This window comes from Xiphophorus hellerii, chromosome 21 (assembly GCF_003331165.1).
Source record: "Xiphophorus hellerii strain 12219 chromosome 21, Xiphophorus_hellerii-4.1, whole genome shotgun sequence".
Classification (NCBI taxonomy): Eukaryota; Metazoa; Chordata; class Actinopteri; order Cyprinodontiformes; family Poeciliidae; genus Xiphophorus; species Xiphophorus hellerii.
Window position 1 is genome coordinate 25,898,974 of NC_045692.1, and position 21,274 is coordinate 25,920,247.

Genomic DNA, 21,274 nt, shown 5'->3' on the forward strand with positions numbered 1-21,274 from the left:
TGTACAGGAAGTGTTTCACAGTAAAGCTGTTTGGGATTCCCATAATATTTAGCAAGAAGCAGAAAACGTCATTTAGTTTGTTTCAGGATGCAGTTTGAATCCAAATCATCAGCAGAGAGAACTAGAAAATTTCGGAAGAAATTTAGCCGGGGCCTGCCAAGGCGCGCCCGTCGGGCATGGGCCCGGCGTCGTCACGCTACAAATCGGCGTCGACGCTAAAGAACGCCGCAACGTAATCAGTGGCACGCGGAGAATCGCAAGAACGTTAAGTGAGGCGGACGTGCACCATTCAGTATTATAAAGTAAGTATATCAGCTAAAATCAGCAGAAACGCTAATGTTAGCGTCATTGCTTTCATCAGTATGTGGGAAATCACTAGGATATTTTCTGTAATTGATTTACTCCATTCAGTATACTAAACATTGCTAAAAAGTAAAATAAATAGCTAATAGCTTATTGAAGCTAAAATGCTAACGCTAATGAACCTTGCATGGAACTGTTTAGTAACAGTTCAATGCTCATAAACTGCAGGAAGGCAGTTCATTAGCATTTACCTAATGATTGTCACAAATATAAATTTTCAATAACGCACACACACAACATATTACAGTTTAAAAATATATATTGACCTTATGTTAAAGATTTCTACAAACTTTTTACAGGTAAAGTTTACAATGAACCAAAATTACAACATTTAAAGAATACCATAAATTTAAGAATCTAATGTCTCTGCAATAAAAAGAAATTGCTATCTTTTTTATTTTTAAACAACACCTCATATTGTTAAATAACTGATTTTATGTATTCAAGTTTTAAATATTACATTTGAGTTTGCATGGATGTAAAATTACAGTTTAAAAATATGCTCAGTATTTTTAAACTGCTCAGCTAAACTTCGCTCTTTAGCTCGTTAGCTTGTCGATGTTTCAGTTTTATTCGCTGGGAAAATTATTCTTTGTCTGCTTTGAAGATAAGCAGACAAATAATAAAAAACAAGTTTTGATATTAACTCTCAACTTCATTCACAAAACTTTTTCGTTATTTATTACGCAACGAACTGTCCTTGAACACAACGCTGATCCCTCTTCACCCTGTCACCAACTCACACACATCCTCATTGTGTTGTGTTCTGTAAATAAACAAAACACAAGCAAAATCAATAAACTATATGCATATTCCAGTATACTGAGTTTTGGTTTTACATTCATTCTATTTAAATGTAGTTTGTTTGTGCTTACCAATGTTTTCTGGCCGGATGTCAGGCACCGTTTTCCCCTGGTCAGTTCGTCCATGTCTGGTTTTAGTTCTATTCTGTGGCAATCCGCAAAACGGCGTGTAGGTTTTCGTCAGTAATGCGCGATCTGTGCTTGGCCTTGTTTAAAGTCATTATTGAAAACATCTGTTCGCACAGATAGGTGCTTCCAAACGTGGACAAAACACGAGCTGCATGGAGTCGAAGCTGTGGCATCAAATCAGGGGGCAGTAGACGGTAAAAGTCCTCGATTGAAACATCACGGGACTTCGCTCTTTAGCTTGTTAGCTTGTCGATGTTTCAGTTTTATTCGCTGGGAAAATTAATAATCAGCTTGAGGTGACTCTGCTGCACTCTAGTGGCGAGAAGCCGTAATGTTGGTTGGTAAGAATCGGAAGGCATTATGGGATATGTAGTTTGTAGTCAATTCGTGCTCAAAACCTATTTTAAGTCAATCAACGGGGCTGTCAAACGGTGGTAGGGGGGAGAGGGCCACATAAAACGACGTAGCCGGCCACATGTGGCCCGCGGGCCTTGAGTTTGACACATGTGCAATAGAGGATCTATCTGCTGCTCATGCAAAACAGTCTATTTTAATCCCATGTGTAATAGTCATTGGGTTAAATCAGTTATATAATGCTGAAAACGCAAGTAGTTGATGTAAAAATATTCAAGGCTTTTATTTTGAAATTTTCAGTATGCTTAATTTCAAAGTTCCGAACGAATCCCATGTGTAACAGTGCTTTGCATGAAAAAGTCAAATAAAGCCAAAAAGAGCAATTACATGATGTAAAAATATTCAAGGCTTTTATTTTGAAATTTTCAGTATGCTTCATTTCAAAGGGCCAAACTAATACCATGTGTAACAGTGCTTTGGATGAAAAAGTCAAATAAAGCCAAAAAGAGCAATTACATGATGTAAAAATATTCAAGGCTTTTATTGTGAAATTTTCAATATGCTTAATTTTAAAGTTTAAAACTAATCCCATGTGTAACAGTTACTGAGTTAAATCAGTTATATACAGCCCATAGCAGCAATTAGTTCTAAAGGCCAGTTCAGTCCTGATCTGTTTCAACTGAGCGGTCCACTATAGATAGAACTACAGCGATGCGTATTTGTAGTCCAAACCAGCAGCCAATAGCCTCTTGAGATCCGTTGCTATGGCAAATAATGGTCTCAGCAGGGTGTGAGCTCTGAGCTCTGAGCTGTCAAACACACAATTGTGTGTTTGAGCAAACACGTTTTACTGACAAAAAGCATTGGAAACAAATCCTTCCTGTTGGGGAACCGTAATACATATTCGAAAAGCGTTTAAAGCGTATGAGAGGTCAATGTGTCTTCTGCGATAGTCCCGAGATTCATATCTGTACCTCACTCAGAGCATTTACAGCGATGAGAGAAAGAAATGTTGTGCCCAGATCTGAAATTCTATTCAAATACATGGGAGAGAGCCTCAGACAGCCTCAGAAAATCCTGTCGCATGACTTTGCTCTGAAGCACCGTGACAGAAAACCGTACGGTCTAGATAAATTTCGAAAACATTTTACCGGAGCAGACAGGCGTATCAATGTCAGGACCGATTTTGATACTAATCGTGCGATATTTGTGGGCGTGATGGCGATTTCAAAAATGATTTGGGCTGAAAAAGTTGTCTTCATCTCTCACTCTAAGCAGCCAGAGACGCACTCTAACTTTAGGAAAAATGAGAAACTTTGGGTCGCTTAGAGGCAAATTGTGGACAAACCGTAACTGGTATCGACGAGCCGTCTTCACTTTCGAAGAGATCACAGACGTATCTACAAAATGAAATTTGAATGGCATTTCTAGGTGAATTTGTGACGACACAGAAAATCCTCAAAAATAGGGTATTTCTAGGATTTTTCCCATTGACTTATAATGGGGTTTTTTTCGTAGTTTTTTGCGAATTATGTCGCCACGTTAAGCCCAAATCCCACCAAAAGTAATAGCTGGAATGGCGTGAATTTTCTGCACGTTTTGATACCTCATTTGTAGGTGTGCACCCAGCAGTATGAGCCGCATTAACGGTTACGGAAGAAAAATAAAGAATAAAGAAACACTTTCTCCGACAATAGTAATAGGTTCCTGCCATTGCTTTGCATGGCAGGCCCCAAAAATGTTTCTGGGTTTCCCTCAAAGCGAAACGGCGATTCACCTGAGAGAAAACCTTCAAAAACGCCACGAGGAGGAGCAGAGCTCAGCGCAGCGCAGGCGTGTGTGTGTGTGTGTTAGCAATGTGTGTGTGTGTGTTAGCAATGTGTGTGTGTTAGCAATGTGTGTGTGTGTGTGTGTGTGTGTGTGTGTGTGTGTGTGTGTGTGTGTGTGTGTGTGTGTGTGTGTTTTACGGTTCCTTACGTTGACATTTAAAGCGAAGGCCTCGGCTGAAAAGTTGGTCCAGAAACCAGGGAAATGTTCTCAGAATGAATTGAGCCTCCAGACGGTCAGACGGCTCCGAACCAGAACCTCTACGGTCCAGACGAACAGAACCAGGACAGAATTGGAACCAGAATAGAACCTGAACACAACCTGAACTAGAACTGGAACAGAACCTAAACCGTAATCAGAACCATGTCGGCCCAGTTCCTTACAGACGATGCGTTCTGAGGCCAGCATGGCGCCGATGTGAGACCAACCGGTTCTGGTCGCCGGTGGTTACGGAGCGTTAGCGGGTTCTACAGAAATTAACACGTTAGTTTGCATGTTGATATTTTCTCCCCATCAAATCCTTCAGTGTTTGAATCCATTAGCTGCTGTTAGCATCTACTGCTAACAGCACGAGACTCCCGGTCCTTCTGGGTTTCCATCTAGTGGAGATGAAAACATTCAGTCTGGTTTTACTCCCAGAATCGAGTTCAGAGGAAACGGAGGAAAATATCAGCCAAGTCAAAATGGAGAAATATTTTCTCATCTCCCTCCAGGTCAGTCTGGGTTTTCTCCCATTCACTTGGATCAGCGAACAGAAGTTAAAATGTAAAACCTCAACTTGCCTCCAGGATGTTCTGGATATCCCGGGTCCAAACCTTCTGGAGAACAAGCAGCTGGTTTAACCAGGATGGAGAAGAAGTTTGGTTTCCTTCTCTGTTTCCTCTCAGCTTATTGAATCTCTGCTGGGAGCAACTAAAGCCCAGAACCACTAGCAGAACCACAGCTGGTCTGCAGCTTGTCGTTTGTTTCCTGCTGTGAGGCGAGTAGAAAGTTCCCCTGGTCCATCATCAGGCCCAGAGCGTGTTCTGTCTGATTTCTGTCGGTCGGCTGAACCAAGCAGCTGCTTTCATCATCATCATCATCATCATCATCATAGACACCAAACGCTCCTTCATTGTTTGGACCAACAGGAAGCTGAAGGGTTTTAACTAGGCCATCAGCTTCAGCTTTTTGTTCTGCATCAAAAACCAGGAAACTGAACTTCAGTTCTTCAGGAGACGAGATGATCAAATGAGACACCTCGTTACCTCGGCATCCGTCCCTACGCCTGACGGTCTGATGGCACTTCCTGTCTGCTAACACACACACACACACACAAACACACACACACACGGGCAGCATTGATCTTCCTGCCATTCTCCGGCGATCCGGTTCTGAAAGGTTTCATTAGACTGGAGGGAATCCAAGCTGTCAGGAATAATCTGCCAACCGTCCAATTAAGACGACCGAGTTCTGACACAAACATGATTTAATAAACGCGTCAGTAGAAACCAACTAATCTGTGCTGTAGTTTTGTCCCGGGCGGTCTGGGACCGCTTTAGATGGCTGGAGATGTTTCCCATCAGCCCCGGCTCCTCCTCGCCGTCCGGCCGCGGCGCGCTGCCGGATCAGATGTCCGCCGGTCGCTCACACTCTGACGGAGGTCCACAAACATCATCAAAGACTCGGCTGTCAACACACACATTCCTGTGCAGGAACACAGTGTTCACCCGAGCGAGATGTCAGATACCATCAGGCTGATGGGTCGCGGGCAAACCCTGGATTTCCCATGAGGCCGAGTGGCTGCCGGCGGTCCCACACAGACAGGAAGCGTTGAGGGCGGGGGCTTTGGGAGAAGAAAGGTCCACGACCATCAGAGCCAGAGCAGCTGGATGCTGGGCCCGGATTCATCTGGACCAGAACACAGTTAGAGAGTCCGGCGGACAGACTGGCTCTGAAGCTGATCGATTATTGGACATTTTAAAGGCTATTAGTGTTTATAACTAATCTCCCTCGTAACCGATCAATTCAACTAATTCATCTAGAGAAACTCTAATTTTCCACAGATCTACACTTACAGAGCAAAAAGTACTTTCTATCATTCATATTCTATCATTCATATTTATTGAAAGGATCAAAAATTCCCCAAAACTTATCAGGGGAAAAAAACTAAATCACATTTAAAAGAAAAATCAATTATTGTCAACTTGGTGCTTATGAACTGAAACCAGCAGCAGTCTCACCGTTTCCTAGGTAACCGTCTATAGAAAAATAAACATGTCGTGTTTATCAGAGCAGATTCCCTGCAATGTCCTGTTAGCTCATATTCATATTCATATTCATATTTCTACGTGCTGCTGTTCTGAGTAATGAACGTCTATTGGATCAGAGGTGAGGCGTTCACTGTGTCCTGCTGCACCAGAACCGGGTCCGTTCCTTTGTTCTGATACGAGGTCGATTGTTCTGACCGGCCTGACCTTTGGGAAGTAAATCTCAAAGCTGTGCTGGAGGATTCAGGGACACGTCAGAAAGTAGGCCAAGCTGTCAGTGGCCATGTTTCCATCAGCGCGTTTCACGTTGAAGCATCATGTTAAAAAGATTGATGGAAATCACAAAATCCAAAATAACTTTCTCAATTTCACACAAAATCATTAACGTTCATTTGAAAAGATTTTTGGCTTTTCCAAAAAACATTTCTGATGGTCTGTGCCTTACCAGAGGCACCAAACTGGGGAACATCTCTAAAGTCAAACCTCCATCATGGAGCAGAAACGTCTCTCCGAGTCATGCTAGTTAACAACCTCTACTTCCTGTTTACATCTGATGACATCACGCTTTGCTGGCTGATTCTGTCCAAACCAGCAGATGGAAACACGATAATTCACGTTTCCTTTCTGGCAACATTTTAAAACTTCGCTCAAAACAAGTGGATGAAAACATAGTTTTCACTTTCAGTTTCAAGACTCAGCATCTACACATCACAGCTCTAGACTGAGTCACGGCTGGACAGCAGCGACTCTGTTCCAGTGACGAACACGTGGCTCCATCGGACCGAGTCGACCTTTATCAGCACCTCCAGAGAACCAGCAGCCTGGATGATCTGCTCATCAAATCAGAGCAGAAAACGTCTGACAGCATGAAGACACGACGGACGGATCCTCCTGACCAAGCTCCAATTACTGAACACGAACTCCGGTCCAGGAGTCGATCTGACCGAAGATCCAGAGTTCATCCGACTCGCAGACGTCGAGGGAAACATTATTTTATCGCTCAGATTCAGACTTTTATTACCTCGTTTTATTTAAGAGGGAAACGGGAGAATAAAAATGTTCGTTTCAAGGTTATGAAGCACCAGAGGATTTTCTACAGACCACATCAGCATCTGCTCAGGACAAGGTCAAAGGTCATATCGCAGTTCCCAGAGTACAGATAGAAACACGGTTCACTGACAGCCGCCGCACGCCTGGAGGACACGGAGGGGACATGGAGGACATGGAGGGGACACGGAGGGGACACGGAAGACACGGAGGGGACACGGAGGACACAGAGGGGACATGGAGGGGACACGGAGGACATGGAGGGGACACGGAGGATACAGAGGACACGGAGGACATGGAGGGGACACGGAGGGCACGGAGGGGACATGCAGGACAGCCTGGCTCCTGTTGGACTGGGAGGAACCCTTTCCGACTGACAGTACTCCTCCTTGTACTCCAGCAGACGTTCCGTTACTTCAACATGTATTTAAGAAATTTAGAGCAAAAAATGGATTCATAAAAGTTGACTAAAGTGATAACGACATCAGATCGGTTCTACGGATTCAGATTATTTAGAAATGAATTCCAGAATATGAAGCTCAAAACATTTATACAATAAATATATTCTTCACATATTAACACATTTGGACCAGAACAACTTTACCAAGTCAAACATTTTCAACCCTTCAGCGCATATTAAACATATTTCTCATTAAGTCCATTTTTCTGTTTTTTTTATTGATTGATTTTCAGGCGGTTGGTGAAAAACTCCTTGGTGAGGCTGATGGGCCTGCAGAGGGTCAGGGGTCAGGGTTCAAATGAAGGAAAAATACTTCATACAAAATAACATGAAGGGTTAAATCAGCTAAAAGTTCAATTATGTATTAAATATACAGAATTTGGTTATTAAATCAGTGTGAAAACTGTGAAAAACCAAACTAATGAATGATTACCTGGAAGTTCATCTGAACAAACAACAACAGGATAAATGATATTAAAAGTGAAGAGAATCAGATAATAAGACCAGAAGACTTAAAACCTAAAACATGAAAACATTCAGGGATTGGATGAAACAACGACGGACTGAACCCGGTTCTGCTGGTTAACACCTGGATTCATCTGACAGTTAAGATCCGACTTATAAACTGGATTCAGCGCCACCTGCAGGACAACAGGGGAACCGGAGCCAGAACACATCCAGACATTAAAACCGCAGCAATGAAACAGAAATCTGAACAGCATTTATCCAGAGCAGCATTAGCATTATGCTAACCAGACCAGCATTAGCATTATGCTAACCAGACCAACATCAGCATTATGCTAACCAGACCAACATCAGCATTATGCTAACCAGACCAACATCAGCATTATGCTAACCAGACCAGCATTAGCATTATGCTAACCAGACCAACATTAGCATTATGCTAGCCAGACCTACATCAGCATCCAGTAAGCCAGTCCTGAACTGACCAACATTAGCAGCCGATGAACAGAAGAGGAAAATAGGCAGCAGAGCAGCTTGGAAGCTAAAGCTAATAAAACTCACCGGAACCTCCTCCGCCCTCATTCACGGAGGATAACGTCTCCTTCCTTCCTCTGTCGGCGCCATTATCATCTTCATCTGCGGCCCAAAACTTTCCCGCGTCTTCTTCTCCTTTGATGCTTTTGGCGGTTGGTGTGCGTTACCGCCACCTACTGGTTTAAATGTATTTTACATATAGAGGCGAAATTCAGACATTAAATTCAGCGTCGCTGATTGGCCAAATATTTATTATTTTACCTTAGCAACCACACACGATTGGCTGTTTAACTAGAAAAAAACTGACAGCGAAATTCACTGTAAAACTTGGATAAGATTGTTGATGATTCAGATTACATTTAGGCGCAGTATTTTTATAGGTTTTATTGGCTCTAGTGGCCCTTATTTTATAGTGAAATGACAGGAAAATGGGTAATGAGAGAAGGAGAAAGACATGTGGCAGGGCGGGAATCGAACCTGCGACGGTCAAGGACCAAGGCCTCCATACATGGGTTAAAGATTACAAAATCATGTTTATAGATGACTTTTAGACTTTTAGTCCAGCTCAGATTCAGTTTAGTTCTCCTGGACAGTCAGGAGTGAAGTTATTAGAATGTCTGTTTGGTTTTTACATTCATGTTTCATGAAGTCTGCAGCAGTGAGACGTCCTAACTCAACGCCTCCTGCAGATTCATTCATTCATTCATCCAGTTGGTTTCTGTTTATTCTGCTGTTTCTGATCCACTGGATCTCTGTCTCCAGGTTCCACACCTACCAGATCATCCTGGTCTTATTGCTGCTACAGTCTGAACATAATCACCTGCATGTCTTATTTTCTGTTGACTCTTGACACAAAACGTTTTCTTCTTAGCTGCAGTGAACATTAAAAATCATTTCTTTTTCCAACATTTTCTCTTCTTCTTCTTCCTTTTCCACTCAGACCAACAGAAACACATTTCATCCTCAGATCACCTGAAGCCTCTGAGGAGTGAAAACAGTTTGTTGTGTTTTTACTGAACTTTCCGGTGTTGCTGATCATGAGTCCAGACCATCTGAACACCCGGCTGCGGATCCGCTTACAGGTGGAGGAACGACAGGAATGCAGCGGCCGCCTGCTCCAGCGCCGCAGCAGGAGCGCCGCAGCAGGAGCGCCGCAGTTCCTGGGAGTTTCTGGCTGTTTGCAGGAGCCGCTGCTCAGTCTGGCCATCTGTGTTTGTTGTGGCGCGTTGGAATCATGTGCAGGATCAGATGGTCCGTCTAGACGGTTCGGGGCGTGTTGGGCCCGGATCAAACGCTCACATGGTTCCTCCTGTCAGATCATTAACCAGATTACCGGACCGGGCCATCCCGCCCGGACCGTAGGTTCTGCTCCTCTGCGGCCCGTCAGACGGGCTGTCCTCCAGCCTCGCCTCGTCCCGCCCACGACACACGCAGCGCGACACACGTGTGAGTCATGAGAAACTGTCTGAATCACAGAGAGGAAAGAAAGAAAGAAAGAAAGCAAGGAAGGTTTTTCCTGAGTCGTCTGCGCTGAGAGCCGCTGCTGAACTTATTTAGGCCCTAAAACAGGTTGTCAAAGTCCGGTCCGGGGCCCCTGTGCGGTCCGGGGCACCTGTGTGGTCCGGGGCCCCTGTGCGGTCCGGGGCCCCTGCGGCCTGGGGCCCCTGTGTGGTCCGGGGCCCTTGTGCGGTCCGGGGCTCCTGTGTGGTCCGGGGCCCCTGTGCGGTCCGGGGCCCCTGCGGCCCTCCCTGTGTGTCCGACTGCAGTCCAGAAGAATGGTAGAAAATGGTAGAAATTTGTCAACCATCAGGCAACTGAAAAGTTGCATCAGGCCTTTTCGGAGAAAGAGCAACTTAAACTCTAGTCGACCCAAAAATCTAAAAAAAAAAAAAGTCCACCATGTCTTTTTACTCAGACTAAAGAGATTATTTGATCTAACGCGAATTAATAAAACAAATAAGTCACAATGGAATAAATAAGTTTTAATTTGAAAATCAAGTTTTTTCTACTTTCCAAGTTTGGCCTCAGAGTGTGAGCTGCAGTAGAAGGAGACTGGTTGACCTCTGACCCTGTGGATGAGGCAGCAGTGAACATTCTGCAGATCCAGGACAGAAAACTGTTGTAATTTAATAAACCAAACGGTCACCATGGAAACCGTCTGAGCTGAAGGTGGAATCTGATTGGTGGACTGTTTCCCTCCTTCCTCCCAGACGTTTCCTGACCTTCATAGTCTGAATCTCACCTGGAGGATAAAAATGGCCGCAGCACCGCCATGGAGCTCCGCCTCCAGACGACGCAGAGAGTCATTCTGGTGTCTGAGGGAATCCTGACCAGTGACCTGCAGTCCGGGGAGGGCTCCATTAGTTTATTTGTTTAGTATTTATTAGTTTATTTATTTCCCATTAGTTTATTTCAATGTTTATTATTTGGCCCGATTATCGCAGCCTGTTGAATGTGACAGGTAGCCAATCAGAAACGCGGTGAACGGAGGGAATCCCAAACTGTTGTCATGGCAACTGAGAGTCCAGTGGACATCAGAGGTGATAAGTGGAAATGTTTATTACTATATGTAAAGGTTATTTTTTATATGTGGTTATGTTTATTCAGTTAAAAATGTTAACTATGAAAAACCATAACTCCAAATCATAGAGCAGCAAATAGAGCGGCTGCTCCGCCATCTTTTATCAAACATCTTTTCTTTTTGTTTCGTCTTTTATCGTTAAAATGAGCCGCAAACTATCACTGCTTGATTATTCTAAAGTCATGTTTGGTATGTATGCTAGCCATGGAGCTAGCCGTGGAGCTAACCGTGGAGCTAACCATGGAGCTAACCGTAGAGCTAGCCGTGGAGCTAGCCATGGAGCTAGCCATGGAGCTAACCGTGGAGCTAGCCATGGAGCTAGCCGTGGAGCTAGCCATAGAGCTAACCGTGGAGCTAGCCATGGAGCTAACCGTGGAGCTAGCCATGGAGCTAGTCGTGGAGCTAACCATGGCGCTAGCTCCTCATGTAAACAATAACATGCAGGGGGTCTAAATTTGTAAATCTGATTATGATTAAGTCATAATCTATGAACCTCACCGCACGTCACTGATCCTGATGGTGTAATGCTGCTGCTCGGTCTGCTGGGGGCGCTGCAGCCTGTTGGCCCAGCGCAGGCCACGCCCCCTCTACCTGCTGCAGGTGAAGGATCCTGATGTTTCTGAACAGCTGAACAGCGTTGCCTCTGGAGGTCAGATTAACCCGGATTATGTGGCGCTGACTCATGTCAGAGCGGCTCGGCTCGTGTTTAACCAGAACTAGAACCAGAACCTGCAGCTGCTCACAGGAAACATGACATCTGAGAGGCGCCACATGTTTCCTGTTAGCGACCTGCTGCTCCGCATCACCGCTCCAGCTAGCATGAAGGCAGCGCTAATCCTTCCTGTTAGCTAACCGCCTCCATCTGACGGTGTCAGCCCGGATTTCTCCCCGGTTTAATCTCCCGCCGCTCCGTCTTTGATCAGAGGAGCCGCAAGAACCCGTCCTGCCTCTGTCTGACCTCTACAGCAGCAGTCGCCACGGCAACCAGTTCCTCAGACAGGAAGTAGCTTTAGCTTCAGTCACTGATGAGACTCAGAAATCGCTGGCCGCTCCAAAAAGGTCTGGTCAGTGATGTCACTCAGGTAGACACACCTGACCAATCATCACACACCTGACCAATCAACAAACACCTGACCAATCATCACACACCTGACCAATCAACAAACACCTGACCAATCAACAAACACCTGACCAATCAACAAACACCTGACCAATCAACACACACCTGACCAATCAACACACACCTGACCAATCATCACACACCTGACCAATCATCACACACCTGACCAATCATCACACACCTGACCAATCAACAAACACCTGACCAATCAACACACACCTGACCAATCAACACACACCTGACCAATCATCACACACCTGACCAATCATCACACACCTGACCAATCAACACACACCTGACCAATCATCACACACCTGACCAATCAACACACACCTGACCAATCATCACCAGCAGTCGAGTTTTCTGCAGTTTTCACCAAATTGAACTAAAGACTGAATCACAACAGAAATGAACAACAATGAATCATATTAGAATGAGTAACTGAGGAATGAACACATTCTGACTTTATTTGGAAACTTTCACAATAATTGTTCTTCCCTTTAATCTCTACATTTTTTCTCCTTCTAATCTGGATTTCCCTCCATAGTAACAGATTTTTAAAATAAAACTCTTCAGAAGGCCAGACTGAAATCTGTCTAAAATCCACTAAACCTAAACACTAAACTTCAGACTCTGTAGCTCTTAGCTTAGCGCTAGCAGCAGCGCTAACTGGGGAGTTTAGCTTTTTGTGATTTTCACGTTGCAATTTGTGCAGCCTTCATTCCCATAGAGCCAAACTTCATAGAGCAGAACTCATGTAGCATCATTGGTGATAAATCTGCTCTTACAGGGAGGAGGTAGACCGTCTGGCTGAGTGGTGCGACAAAAACAACCTGCAGCTGAACACCGAGAAGACCAAGGAGCTTATCGAGGACTTCAGGAGGAACGCTGACCCACATCCACCCATCCACATTAAGGGGACAGTGGTGGAGCGTGTGGACACCTTTAAGTTCCTGGGAGTCCACATCTCCGAGGACCTGACTTGGACGACCAGCTGCTCCAAACTCATTAAGAAGGCGCATCAGCGCCTCTTCTTCATGAGGACCCTGAGGAAGAACCACCTGTCCTCAGAGATCCTCACGAACTTCTACCGCTGCACCATTGAGAGCATCCTCACCAACTGTATTACAGCTTGGTACGGGAACTGCTCTGTCTCCGACCGGCAGGCGCTGCAGAGGGTGGTGAAAACTGCCCAGTATATCGCCGGGGCACCGCTCCCTGCCATCAAGGACATCTACAGGAAGCGGTGTTTGAAAAGGGCCGGGAAAATCACAAAGGACTCCACTCACCCAGCACACACACTCTTTTCCCTCCTGCCCTCTGGGAGGCGCTACAGAAGCCTACGGACCAGAACCACCAGGCACCGGAACAGCTTCTTTCCCACAACTGTCACGCTTTTGAACGCCTCCTGACATAAAACATAAACTATAAGGACTGTACTCCCCTATCCTCTCATACAACAATAACACATGGACTATCCTCACACACACACACACACACACACACATCACGGACTGTTTTCTTCACACACACATACAACCTGTACATTTTATCTGCCATTATTTATCTATAATCCATTCCCTAACATTCTTGTATATTCTGTATAATCTGTATAATCTGTGCATATAGCTCCCATATTTATACTTATACACAATATCTATATCTCTTGCTATAACCCCTTATAGTCCATACATACATAGTCTTGTACATCTGTAAATAAATATCTATATCTCGTAGAGCACTTCTGGATAGATGCAAACTACATCTTGTTGCTTGTACTTGTGACAGTGCAATGACAATAAAGTTGAATTTTATTCTATTCTATTCTATTCTATTCTTAAGCCAGAGGTTCCCAAAGTGTGGGGCGCGCCCCCTAGGGGCGGCGCAGTGCCATTGCAGGGAGGGAGGCAGCGGTATGGATGAATGAAAAAGTGGGTCAGGAGGAGCTGCTGCCTCTCCAGCTCACGTTCCGGGTGAGAGGTGGGGTCACCTGGACAGGTCGCCAGTCTGTTGCCGAGCAACACAGACACACACACACACACACACACACCTAGGGAGAATTTAGAGACCAATTAACCTGCCAGTCGTGTTTCTGGACTGTGGGAGGAAGCCGGAGAAATGTTTAAAATATGTAAATATATTTTATCATCATAATGATGTCAGGATGAAGGGCGGCTCAGATGGTGTTTCTGATTGGACTAGGACGTTTCAGGAAGTTGATTAGTCGATTCAGGAATAAAACTTCTGGTTAGTCGAACAAAACGCAGCAAAGCATCGAGCAGCTGGACGTTTAAATGACAGGAGTCACTTTGACCTGGAGAGGTCAAAGTTCATCTTAGGTTCATCCTGAAATTCTGACCTGAACTTGACCTTTGGTTGGGGTCACTGACCTTCTGGAGCTGCTGAGTTTCAGAGCAGTTAAAGTTTCACTGGCTCAGCATGATGCTTCCACCACCGTGCCCCCGAACATTCTCACTGAACTGAATGAGGAACGTTCAGTTTCAGTGAGACGAACATTTGAGTCTGAAACGTTGAAAACGTCTAAAAATAAGAAAAAAGTCTAGAAAACGTGAATAATTCAGACCTTACCTTTAGGTTCATTTACATATTTTAGTATTTTTCTCTGATTATTTGTCTCTGACGGATCATGTGACCAAAGCGCCTCACCGGCGGGCAGCACCGCTGGTCCAAACCAAACCTCAGTCCACAGGAACTGAACCAGGTCCAGATCCTGGTTCAGTTCCTGTTCCTTCCTCAGGAATCGTTTGTGCAGCTGATCTCCATCAGGCTGCAGCATTAGCCACATTAGCAGCATTAGTAGCATTAGTAGCTTTAGTAGCATTAGCAACATTAGCATTAGCAGTATTAGCCACATTAGTAGCATTAGCAGCCTTAGCAGCATTGGCAGCATTAGCAGCTTTAGTAGCATTAGTAGCTTTAGTAGCATTAGCAGCCTTAGCAGCATTAGCAGCCTTAGCAGCATTAGCAGCCGTAGCAGCATTAGTAGCATTAGCAGCCTTAGCAGCATTGGCAGCATTAGCAGCATTAGTAGCTTTAGTAGCATTAGTAGCTTTAGTAGCATTAGCAGCCTTAGCAGCCGTAGCAGTATTAGTAGCATTAGCAGCCGTAGCAGCATTAGTAGCATTAGCAGCCTTAGCAGCATTGGCAGCATTAGCAGCATTAGTAGCTTTAGTAGCATTAGTAGCTTTAGTAGCATTAGCAGCCTTAGCAGCCGTAGCAGTATTAGTAGCATTAGCAGCCTTAGCAGCATTAGCAGCCTTAGCAGCATTAGCAGCATTAGTAGCATTAGCAGCCTTAGCAGCATTAGTAGCATTAGCAGCATTAGCAGCATTAGCAGCAGACTCTTTCGGCTGTGATTCTGTAGTTGCTGTTAAATCCTGAGCTGTGCCGCAGAGCCCAGCTGATGAAAGGCAGCGTGTTTGAGAAATTCCTGCCGCCCACATCAGTGGCCCTGGGCGGGGAGCCGGCGGGCGGCGCTGCGTTCTGACGTTAGCGTGCCGCGGCCGTTATTCCCCCAGTGACTCATCTCTGGTCAGAGTCAACAAAACACAAAAATGTCCACATCTTGCTCTGGTTTGCTGCTCTGGATCTCTTTGTCTCATCGGAGCAAACACTGAGCCGCCCTTTGTTTGTCTGCAAAACGGATCCATGTGGACCAGAACCAGAACCGGGTCGCAGCGCCGCGCCGCCGAGGGACGGATGGATTCCTTCACGAACAGTTTCATCTGAAGCAAAGATCTGAGTCGCGTTTGTCCAGAGGAGAAGAAACTGGATGTTATTTTAGAATACACTCCTGCAGCTGCAGCTCAGATTAACATCTGGACTTTAACTAGGCCATTTAACATCCTGATTCCCTCCTTCTTCAGCTGTTTGCTGAGTTTGAGGTTCATTTGTTGCAGTCTTCACCTTAACTTATAAATACTTCATTGAACTGAGATCATGTGACTACAAACCCACAGCAGCTTTCTGTTGCAAATGTGAACAAAACTTTGTTGGTGCCATTAAATAAGAAATGAAACTAAAATCACATGTGAATAAATCATTAAAACTCAAGGCAGCAGCTGATCAATCAATCAATCAATCAATCAATCAATCAATCAGTCACATTTTATTTGCAAAGCACATTTCAGCAGCAAGGCATTTACATCATAAGCATGTAAATAGTTGTTCTGGTTCTGGTCCAGTCAGGCTGTTTCCCTCCTGATGGTCCGGTCGACCCGGTTCTACTGGAACCAGAACATCTGCTCCACCTGCAGCTGCTGTGGTTCTGACCCAAACCAACCTGTTCCCCTCCTGGCCTGTGGGGGCGCTGCACCAAGAACCACTGAAGGAAACGACACAAAAACCTCTGAAGACACTGAGAGCAACTTCCTTCTTCACCAGATGGAAACAAGATGGAGGCGTCAGATTTTAGTGTTGGAGGATTTCTCTTTAGTCTTTGGCTGAAGACCAGGAGCCATTTCTGCTGCTAGCGCTAGGCTAGCACGATAGCTTTGGTTGGATTTACCCAGAATGCCCTGTGCTGTAGTCCACTTCCTGATTTTGCAGCGCTCTCCGGTCCGTTTGGCGTTCACATTCACGCCGAACCAGAGTTTACTTCCACCGAACCCAGAGGTCAGAGGTCGGTTAGCGTTCACACCTCAGCAACCGAACTGGACTTTGACTAGGCAGATGGACTGGAGACGGGTTAAGGTGGACTGAACTGGGCTGGTGGGAATGAACCTTTGTTTGAGATATATTCATATTTCAGCTCATCAACAGCCAATCAGAAGAGAGTTTTACTGAGGTCAGTTCCTACCAATAAGCTGCTAAATACAAACTGCTGTGACGTAAAATAAGTTTTGTGAAATACATACAAAATTTAGATTCTTTTTCTTTCAAAATTGCAAATTTATTCTCGTAATTCCAATTTGATCAATTTTATGGTCAACAGAAACTAGTTATAGTTTAACATCTCTACTTCATTCTGCTCAGATTCCCTGTGCTTTAGATGGACCGCAGCCATTCTGTGTTTCTGACTGAAAGCTCTTTGTCTCCAGGTCCTGACTGGACGCGGGTGGAGCGGGTGGAGCGGGCGGAGCAGCGGCTGCAGATCCCAGAGTCACCTGCAGGGCGGCGAACAGGTGTTAAAGCCATAGATCTCCTGATGCGTTGCCACATTATCTCAGAGCGCCGCAGCCAATCAGAGGAGGAGAAGGCCAAACATAACTTGGCCTGCATGTCTCTAAAAACATCCTGCAGCGTGTCGGGGTGTGTGTGTGTGTGTGTGTGTGTGTGTGTGTGTGTGTGTGTTAATCCTGGTATTAACTGTGTCTAGACTCCAGAGCCTCTGAGGTCCTCCCTCTGCAGGGTCACCTCCTCCTCACCTCCTTATCTCTCCTCACGTTTTAGTCTTCTCCTGCTTGTCTTCACACCAAACTCTGATTTCCTGGATCAATTCTTGTTTTTCTGGATCAATTCTTGTTTTTCTGGATCATTTCTTGTTTTTATGGATCAATTCTTGTTTTTCTGGAAAACTTGTTTCCCTTTCTGTGCCGTTAAAGTCTGAATCCTCCTGATCTGCCGTTTTGAATAAAAACTTCCCCTTTAAGGCCCAAACAGCCATCGGCATAAATCAGCCTGGACAAATGGTGTTGAAAATCCTCCCGATGACCCCCAGGGGGTCATGTGACCTCGGCTGCTGCCTCATCACATGACCGCCTCACTTTCAGCTTCCTTTCATAAAAAACTAAATAAAATCAAAACGCTGCTTCCAGGGTGAAGCGAGGTGAAACGTCCCAACTGGCCCTTCAGCTGCACCGAATCTGCAGTAAATATGTAACTACAGCACACACACACACACACACACACACACACACACACACACCCACACACACACACACACACACACACACACCCACACACACCCACACACACACACGCACACACACACACACACACACACACACACACACACACGCAGTGATGATCTCTGCAGAGCCTCAGTTTGTTGCTTCCTGATGGGACGGCGTCCAGCGGCACAAAGTTTCCAGCTCTGTTGTTTGAGGGGATTCCTGCGGTTTGAAGGAGAAACGGCTGCAGCCAATCACAACATCCGTCTTAAAGGAGCAGCGTCACATTTATTACATAAACCTGAATCCGGAGAAAACGACCCGTTGGTCTGAGGATTCATCATTTATCTGGACGAAGCTTCAGCTGGGAGGAAATGAATCGTTTCACTGAGCAGAACCACAGCGCCACCTAACAGTGACGCCCAGAATCACCGCTTCCTGACGCCGTCCAATCAGAAGGCAGGAAGTAGGCGGAGCTTTAAGGGAAATGAGTCTGAACAGTTCAGTGAGTCTGAACAGTTCAGTGAACGATTCCTCAGCTTTTTAATTCACTGATTAATGCAGAGAATATTAATCTTAACGTTTCAGCTCCTGGATTAATAATCTGCAGATAATCTCCAGCAGACGAATGAACAAAGCTTCAGCTTCAGACAAGAAGAGTTCAGAAATACGCAGGAAAAACTACAAACCTGGTTTTCATAAATATTTCAACATGTTTTAATAAACATGTTGAAAGCAAATAAACGCAGCAAATCATCGATTTCACAATAAAACGTTTCATTAAAGCCGAATCAGCAGCAAAACTGCAGATTCATAAATTTGAATATTATAGACCTTTAATTAGCTTCAGTCTGTACGGCAAACCCTTAACAGATTTAATATTTTATTACTAATATATAAACTAAACTAGAATCATGTAATGCAACTGCCTTTCAAAATAAGAGTCTAAACAGATTAAGATACATTTATAGAATAATTCATAGATTAGTTCAGAGCATCTAGAACAGATTCTGGTTCTGGTTCTGACCCGGAACCCGGAGACGTTCTGGTCCCAGCGGGTCGGACCGGTTCTGAGAAACCCGCGGCCCGTCTGGACCAGACAGGAAACAAAACAGGAAAACAACGGCAGGCGGAGCGGCAGCCATGACCTCTGACCTCTGCAACAGTAAATTGTGACGGGAGCGGGGCGTTACAAACACAGAAGGAGAGAAACAGAAGAATCAAAGAAAGAAAGACAAGAGAAAACAGAGTGAGTTTTTTTCTGGTTGTGAAACTTTGGCAGTAAAAATGTGTTTTGGTCGTAAATCAGGAGAATGAGGAGAAGGAAAGTTACTGCTGAGGACGAGAACATAAATAGAGCTGAGGAAGAGAAAGAGTGATGAAGAGCGGCAGTGAAACCTGCAGATATGTAAACGAACCCGCTTGTATTTATGGGACGGGAGCCCAGAGAGGACAAACAGAGCTTTGCTTTAATCCGTCAGCGTGGCCGAGGCCGTCAGCAGCAGGAAGAGCAGAAATCACAGAATGTCCCTTTAACGGCCTGAAGGTCTGGACTGGACGGACCACCAATCCCAGTAAAGCCATCAATGGGTCCACTGGGAGCGCTGAGTCACCAGTTTCCCTGGCTGACCCGCCGCTCAGCGCTCCGGGTCTGGGAAACACATCGGAACCGCCGGGCGGCCGGAGCAGGCGGAGACCCGGTCCGGATTGCTCTGATGGGATTCTCATCCCAACAGAACCGCTCAGCTCTCACTCACCTCCAGGAATCCATCTGCAGAACCCGACCAGAACCAGAACATCCAGTCCACCTTAACCAGGACATCGGGTCCACCTTAACCCGACAGTCCACCTTAACCACGGCATCCAGTCCACCTTAACCAGGACATCCGGTCCACCTTAACCAGGACATCCGGTCCACCTTAACCACGACATCCAGTCCACCTTAACCACGACATCCGGTCCACCTTAACCCGACAGTCCACCTTAACCACAACATCCAGTCCACCTTATCCAGGACATCCAGTCTACCTTAACCCGAACATCCAGTCCGCCTTAACCCGACAGTCCACCTTAACTAAGACATCCAGTCCACCTTAACCAGAACATCCAGTCCACCTTAACCAGAACATCCAGTCCACCTTATCCCAACTCCAGTCCATCTGCCTAGTCAAAGTCCAGTCCGGTTGCTGAGGTGTGAACACTAACTGACCTCTGACCTCTGGTCCTCCAAACCTCAGTCTGGATTTGGTTGAAGTGAACGCCAAGTGGACCAGAGACCGCTCCAAAAGCAGGAAGTGGACTACAGTGCAGGGCATTCTGGGTAAAAACAAAAAAAGCTAACATGTTAGCCTAGCGCTAGCAGCAGAAATGGCTCCTGGTCTTCAGCCAAAGACTAAAGAGAAATCCTCCAGCACTAAAATCTGACGCCTCCATCTTGTTTCCATCTGGTGAAGAAGGAAGTTGCTCTCAGTGTCTTCAGAGGTTTTTGTGTGGTTTCCTTCAGTGGTTCTTGGTGCAGCGCCCCCTCAGGCCAGGAGGGGAACAGGCTGGTTTAAGTGTTTGGTTAGTGGACCTCGAGAACCAGAACCTCGTCTGAATGTGGTGTTTGGTTCGCTTCCTGATTGGTTCTGGTGTTTATGGGATTCCCTCCAGAACCAAACCGACCGACTTGTCTGAGGTCAGACTGGACCTGAGGTTCTGTTAAGAACAAACAGAACCCAACAGAACCTCTGACTCATTTGACTGGTTTGTTTCTCCTTTTGGTTCGATTCGTGATTTACTCATCGCCATCAAAATGATCTTATGAATGTTTATGTGGGTTTGAGGCAGCGGTACCGACTGGGTCAGGCAGGTCCGCCTTCACGATGTGTCTCAGGTGAGCCGTCCAGGTCATCACAAACAGCCAATCAGCTTCCAGATCCAGACCAGCAGGCAGGTTGTTTATACAGAGAAGAAGAAGAAAAGATTGGGCTCCCGGCCCGCCGCCTGCAGCTGCTCGCTCCGATAGCATCACTGCTCTGATTTCCCATGGTGCATTGTAAACAGAACACGCCCGTCCACACACACACACACACACACACACACACACACACACAGCTGAGATGGTTTTATGGGCCATAGAGCGTTCAGAACCATCCGCTGGGATCGGATCCTCCAGAACCCGGAGAGGACGGAGGGACGGAGGTTTTTAGACGCTTTTATATGCAAACGTCCTCCAGAGGACCAGGATGAAGATGATGATGAGGAAGCTTTGATGTTGTTGAGGAACGTCAGGTTTTCACCTCATCATGTTTTATAGACTGAAAACTGTCTGAAGTTTCAATAAAACAGCCAGTCGATACGACATCTGAAACAGGAAGAGACGCCCTTTTATGGAAGGTCTGGCCACGCCCTTATATGGAAGGTGTGGCCACGCCCTTATATGGAAGGTCTGGCCACGCCCTTATATGGAAGGTGTGGCCACGCCCTTATATGGAAGGTCTGACCACGC

General features: G+C 45.7%; 1 long non-coding RNA gene across 1 annotated transcript; it reads right to left on the reverse strand.

The window, feature by feature from the left end:
• Positions 1-17,382: 17,382 nt before the first annotated feature.
• On the reverse strand, positions 17,383-20,053 carry LOC116711771 (uncharacterized). Its single transcript, XR_004337327.1, has 2 exons — positions 19,726-20,053; positions 17,383-19,633 (listed from the first exon to the last, which is right to left on the reverse strand). It is a non-coding gene; the product is annotated as an uncharacterized LOC116711771 (long non-coding RNA).
• Between the last annotated feature and the right edge of the window lie 1,221 nt (positions 20,054-21,274).